The sequence below is a fragment of the Sapajus apella genome, unplaced genomic scaffold (genome assembly GCF_009761245.1).
Source record: "Sapajus apella isolate SASKATOON/1434 unplaced genomic scaffold, GSC_monkey_1.0 scaffold62, whole genome shotgun sequence".
In the NCBI taxonomy this organism is placed as follows: Eukaryota; Metazoa; Chordata; class Mammalia; order Primates; family Cebidae; genus Sapajus; species Sapajus apella.
In genome coordinates, this window is record NW_022437002.1 from 282,074 (window position 1) to 289,098 (window position 7,025).

The following is a 7,025-nucleotide window of genomic DNA, read 5'->3' on the forward strand; positions in this document are numbered from 1 at the left end:
TTGCTATGTCTCTTAATTCTCCTTATTTAATTAATTTATTTATTTAGAGGCGAGTTCTCACTGTGTTGCCCAGGCTGGTCTCAAGCTCCTGTGTCTTGCTTTTTTGAGACGGAGTCTCGCTGTCACTCAGGCTGGAGTGCAGTGGTGTGATCTCAGTCTCATTATGTTGTCCAGGCTAATCTCAAACTCGTGACCTCTCAAGGTGCTGGGATTACAGGCATGAGCTCCTACCACTCGACCTCCTAATTCTCTTTGAATGAATAGTTTCTCCCTATATCTTTTTTTCTTGTTTAGAATTTATTTATTGAAGAAAGCATGTCATTTGTTCTGGATGTTTCTTATCATCTGCGCTTGTTGAGCGAATCCCTATGATCCACTTCCTTCTGTTAACAGGAGTAAACTGGTGGTTGAACTTGCTGATTCTACTACGATTTCCTGGCAAGACTGTTTCATAGGTGGTGGTGTGAATTGCGCATGCTCAAACACAACTTTGTTAGAAAGTGTTTCAGACATAAGACAAAAAGAGAAGGCAGAGTACAATAAACCCTTGGGGTAGCTTCCTACGGCTGCTATAAAACATTACCACAAACTTAGTGGTTTAAAACAACACACATCGGCCAGGTGTGGCGGCTCATGCCTGCAGCCCCAGCACTTTGGGAGGCTGAGGCAGGCGAACTGCTTGAGGTCACAAGTCTGAGACGTCTCAAAAAAATAAATAAATTTAAATAAATAAATAAATAAAATATTTTGCCACACTCTCTATTTCTCCCCTCGCTCCCTTTATTCCTCTTCCTTCCTTTCTTCTTCATACTCTCTGTTCAGCCTTCTTTCTTTGTCTTTCTTTCTCTTTCTCCTTCCTTTCTTCTTATTTGGCTGTAATATTTTAAAGCAAATTCCACATATATGAACATTTTATTATATAGCTGCAACACCACTGTCTCCTAATAAAATTATCAAGAATCCCTTAGAATTATCTAAAATCCTGTCCCTATACCAGTTTCTTGATTTTCTCAGATATGTGTGTCCTGGATATCTTCTGTTTTCTCCTCCAGACCCACTCTGGGAATGGCGCATGCTAAGAGTGCACTCCACCCTTCTCCACCCCGCTCCGCACCCCGAGAAGCTGCCCTGTATGGACCACGTTAATTGTTCCCCTGTTTCTGGCTGGGCTCAGCCAGCTGGCGGTGCTGATAAGGCATCAGAGGATGGGAGAAAAGAAAGGGTCAAGTATTTATTTCCTGGTTCCTCCCTGCCCGTTGCAGGATCAGCTGCAACTTTCTTTTTTTTTCTTTTTTTTTTTTTTTTTTTTTGAGATAGAATCTCACTCTGCCATCACCCAGGCTGGAGTGCAGTGGTGTGATCTCAACTCACTGCAAACTCTGCCTCCAGGGTTCAAGCGATTCTCCTGCCTTAGCCTCCCAGGTAGCTGAGATTACAGGTGCATACCACCATGCCCAGCTAATTTTTATATTTTTAGTAGAGACAGAGTTTCACCATGTTGGCCAAGCTGGTCTCAAACTCCTGACCTCAAGTGATCTGCCTGCCTCAGCCTCCTGAAGTGCTGGGATTACAGGTGTGAACCTCTGTGTCCGGCCTCTTGAATCTCTTTTAATCTGAAACAGTCTCCTCTCTGTTTCTTGCGTGCTTTTATTTCATTTTATTTTTAACCTTTTTTTTGTGTGTAGGAGGGTAGAGACAGGGTCTCATTATTTTGCCCAGGTTGGTCTCAAACTCGTGGGCTCAAGGGATCCTTCTACCTCAGCTTCCCAAAGTGTTGGGATTACAGGCATGAGTCACTGAGGTGGCCCTGTGTTTGTTTTTGTGTTCATGTGGTTGATTTCTGGAGAGAACTGGCTCAGTTGTCCAGTAGAATGGTCTATATTCTGGAATTGACTGATTGCTTCCTTGTGAAGTTCTTTAATTTATTCCTTTGTTCCCTGTATTTCCTGAAAACTGAGGTTAGACCTAAAGGCTTGAATAGATTCAAATTTGGACATATATTTTTTTTTTCACCCAGGCTATAGTGCAGTGGCACCATCTCGGCTCACTGCAACCTCTGCATCCCATGTTCAAGCTACTCTCCTGCCTCAACCTCCTAAGTAGCTGGGATTACAGGTACCTGATACCACACCCGGCTAATTTTTGTATTTTTAGTAGAGATGGGATTTCGCCATATTGGCCAGGATGACCTCATACTCCTAACCTCAGGTGATCCACCTGCCTCAGCCTCCCAAAGTGCTGGAATTACAAGCGTGAGCCACCATGTCCAGTGGGTTTCAATTTTTTATAAATAAAAAAGGATTTTTTGTTGTCGTTTTTGTTTTAAGAAATTCAATTTGGTGTTTGTTTTTTAAAGCAATACTTGTTGAGCTTTTGTGATCAGAACAGCAGTGAAAAAGAAAACTGTCCCAATATTATGCAGTGGATAATTGTATCTTGGGATGTAACTTTCCTGTGATAGCGTCTTACTGGGATGTTAAGTGCTGCATCATATTCAATGTAGACGGAAGTGAAAATGATGCAGCCTAGAAAGCTCTGTTAAATGACAGAAGAGGGGCTATAACAGCAATGAAGATGCTGGCATTAAAGATGCCTATAAAGGTTTGAATACATTTGTTTTATGAAATTTGAGTGCAAAAAAGAAATATTTATAAAATAATGAGCTATTGCCCAAAATGTCTAAGTATACAAGTAATTAAAGGAATAAATTAAATAGTATAAATAAGGCTGGGCACAGTGGCTCATGCCTGTAATGCCAGCACTTTGGGAGGCCAAGATGGGAGGATGGCTTGAGCTCAGGAGTTTGAGACGAGCCTGGGCAATGTGGTCAAACCACATCTCTACAAGAAATACAAAAAAAAAAAAAAAAAAAAATTAGCTGGGTGTGGTGGTGCACATCTGCAGTCCTAGCTACTCAAGAGGCTGAGGTGGGAGGATCACCTGAGCGCAATAGGTTGAGGCTGCAGTGAGCTGTGATTGCACCACTGCCACTCCCGCCTGGGAGACAGAGTGAGATCCTGTCTCCAAAAAATGTGTGTGTGTAATAGGTAGGCATTTGACTATACCAGTGATTCTCAACCAGGGGCTATTTTGCCTTCTAGGGACAACTGTCCGTGTCTAGAGATATATTTGGTGGTGACAACTGGCGGGTGGGGCGGGGGTGGGGTTGTGCTGCTGGCATCTAGTGGGTAGATGCTAGGGATGGGACTAAAAATAAGACAATGCACAGAACAGCCCCTACAACAAAAAATTATTTGGTTCAAAATGTTAATAGTACTGGAACTGAAAAACTCTAGCATATTAGCTATATTCCTAAGAGTTTCTATATATTCCAAATGGCCTTTAAAAAATCTCTTTTTGCATCTTATCGTCAAGAAAGTAGGAGACTGCTTATTTTAGGGGTTGCTTTATTTTTTATTATTTATTTATTTTTGAGATGGAGTTTTGCTCTTGTTGCCCAAGTTGGATTGCAATGGTGCAATATCAGCTCACTGCAACCTCTGCCTCCCACATTCAAGTGATTCTCCTACCTCAGCCTCCCAAGTAGCTGGGATTACAGGCATGTGCCACCACACCCAGCTAATTTTGTATTTTTAGTAGAGACGGGATTTCACTATGTTGGTCAGGCTGGTCTCAAACTCCTGACCTCAGGCGATCCACTCACCTTGGCCTCCCAAAGTGCTGGGATTACAGACATGAGCCACTGTACTAGGCCAGGGGTTGCTTTATGTTTGTGTTTAAGATATTTTAAAATTTTTTTCGTCAAACCTATTTTAAATTTTAAAATAAATAAATTTACTTTAAACTTTAAATGATGGAGGGATGACAAAATGAATAGGTAGGAAGAAAGAAAGAAAAAGAGAGGAAGGAAGGAAGGAAGGAAGGGAGGGAGGGAAGGAGGGAGGGAGGGAGGGAGGGAAGGAAGGAAGGACCAAAATCTTGCCACTTCTCACCACCTCCACTGCTATGGCCCTGGTCTAAGTCCCTCCAACTCCCTGCTTGATTGCAGCCTCCTCCCCCATCTCCCTGCTTCCATACTCAGGTCCTCTTTAGTATGTTTTTTTTTTTGGAGATGGAGTCTTGCTCTGTCGCCTAGGCTGAGGGGCATAATCTCAGCTCACTGCAACCTCCGCCTCCCGGGTTCAAGCGATTCTCCTGCCTCAGTCTTCCAAGTAGCTGGGATTATAGGCATGTGTCACCATACCCAGCTAATTTTTGTATTTTTTTTAAAAATATGATTTGTGCGTCATCCTTGCGCAGGGGCCTGCTAATCTTCTCTGTATCGTTCCCATTCTAGTATATGTGCTGCCGAAGTGAGCACTAATTTTTGTATTTTTAGTAGACACAGGGTTTCACCATTTTGGCCAGGCTGGTCTCAAACTCCTGACCTCACGTGATCCTCCCACCTCAGCCTGCCAAATTGCTGGAATTACAGGCATGAGCCACTGCACCCGGCCTAGTCTGTTCCTAACACAGCAACAAGGTTGAACTATTCAACATCAGTCACAGCACATCACTCCTCTGCTCAAAGCCCCCCAGGGCCTTCCATCTCAGAGGAAAAGTCAGAGTCCTTTAAAGCACCTGCGAGATCCTGTAAGACCTCACCTCATCCCCTACATCTTGCTCCCCGCGCTGTAGTTGTTCTGGTCTTCCTGCCCTTCCTCAACACACTCTCACCTCACCCTTTTATTTTTCTTTTTTGTTTTTTGTTTGTTTGTTTTTGAGACAGAATCTCGCTCTGTCAGCCAGGCTGGAGTTCCATAGTGTGACCTCGGCTGACTGCAACCTCCTCCTCCCGGGTTCCAGCGATTCTCCAGCCTTAGCCTCCTGAGTAGCTGGGATTACAGATGCCCGCCACCACATCGGCTAATTTTTGTATTTTCAGTAGAGACAGGGTTTCACCACACTGGCCAGGCTGGTCTCGAACTCCTGATCTCAGGTGATCTGCACACCTTACCCTCCCAAAGTGCTGGGATTACAGGTGTGAGCCACCGTGCCCAGCCTCACTTCGCCCTTTTGCACCTGCTATTCTCTCTGCCTGAAACACTCTCCCTCAGACACTCAAAGTTTGGTCTTTCCTCAGATGCCACTTTCTCAGTGGGGCCTTTCCTGACCACCCTAATAAGTTGCAGCCAGCCCCCCTCATTCCCAGCCCCTCACTCTGCTTTCCTTTTCTCTGTAGCACATATCACATCTAATATAACATGTCTTTTATTTATTTACTTTGCTCATTATCTTCTCCCCAACTAAACTGTAATCTCCTTGAGTTTATTGCCAAGATCTAGAACATGGCCTGGCACATTGCAGATGCTGGATAAAGCTTATTGAATGAATGAATGAATGAATGACATTAGAGAGAGGAAGTGATTTATCTAAGTAACATAGCTGGCAGGTAGCAGAGCTGGAATTAGGACCCAGATACACTAAACTAGGGCAGTCCTGCACAACTACTACAAAGATATCATCCAGTTCTTCCTGCCTTCAAAACCTGTCCTTTGCCAAGAGTGTTGTGGACACTTTCTTGCTGTAAGTATTCCATTCAAAGAAATTTTTGAAGAACAAGAAATGGAGGATAATACGGGTGAAAGAATACCATAGGGAAAAGGGCACAGGTTTTAGAATCGATGAGACTTGAGTTCAATTCTTGATGCCACCTGCTTTCTGTGTGAACTTGAAAAAGTCAAATTACCTCTTCAAGCCTGCTTTCTAATTTGCAACTGGGAATAATCATACAGGAATAATCACAACCTCATTCTGTTATGAAGAGTTATCAGACCAAAGGAAAAAAAGGTTATGAAGATTGAAAAGGAAAAGCAAACCTGTCATCTTCACAGACAATATGACCTTTTCCATAGAAAAATTGCAGCAATTCCATGGAAAAAATATTAGAACCAGAAAAGCACTTAAACATGTAAAAAGCAATCACGTTCCTTTAAACAAGCAATTAAACAAAAAATGGCATTTTTAAGAAGACACAACTTACAATAGCAAGAAAACTGTTTTGGCTTGTTTTGTTTTTTTTTTTCCTTTTTTTGGCCAAATATGTGCAGGATCTTTGAGATTGCATCTTATCCTGTCACCCAGGCTGGAGGGCAGTGGCACTGTCTCAGCTCACTGCAGCCTCCACCTCTTGAGTTCAAGCAATTCTCCTGCCTCAGCCTCCCCAGTAGCCAGGACTACAGGCGCACACCACCACGCATGGCTATTTTTTTTTTTTCCAGTAGAGACAGGGTTTCATCATGTTAGCCAGGCTGGTCTTGAACTCCTGACCTCAGGTGATCTTCAGCCTTGGCCTCCCAAAGTGCTGGGATTACAGACATGAGCCACTGCGCCCAGCCCTAAGATGTGCAAAATCTTGATGAGGAAAATTATAAAAGTCATTTTAAAAAAAAACAAGAAGCCAGACATGGTGGCTCATGCCTGTAATCCCAGCACTTTGGGAGACTGAGGCGGGTGGATCATGAGGTCAGGGGTTCAAGACCAGCCTGGCCAACATAGTGAAACCCTACCCTGTCTCAACTAAAAATACAAAAATTAGCTGGGCATGGTGGCACGTGCCTGTAGTCCCAGCTACTCAGGAGGCTGAGGCAGGAGAATCACCTGAACCCAGGAGGTGGAGGTCATGGTGAGCAAAGATCATGCCGCTGCACTCTAGCCTGGGCAACAGAGTGAGACTCCATCTTAAAAAAAAAAAAACAAACAAAACAAAAAAAAACCAAGAATTAAATAAATGGGTAGATGTACCATATTTATGCATGAGACTGTCAATATCATCAAAATACAAATTCTTCCCATTTAATCTATAAATTTAGAGCCAGTCTAATCAAAATCCCAATAGAGTTTTCCCAGAAAATGTACAGGTTAATCCTGAAATTCCAAATGAAAAAGCATGGTGGCTTACCTCTATAATCCCAGCACTTTGGGAGGCTGAGGCGGGTGGATCACCTGAGGTCAGTAGTTCAAGACCAGCCTGAGCAACATGGTGAAACCCTGTCTCTACTAAGGAGGCTGAGGCAGGACAATGG

General features: G+C 43.4%; 1 pseudogene; it reads right to left on the bottom strand.

Moving 5' to 3' along the window:
- Positions 1 to 4,228: 4,228 nt before the first annotated feature.
- LOC116529686 lies at positions 4,229 to 4,321 on the bottom strand (annotated as a pseudogene).
- Between the last annotated feature and the right edge of the window lie 2,704 nt (positions 4,322 to 7,025).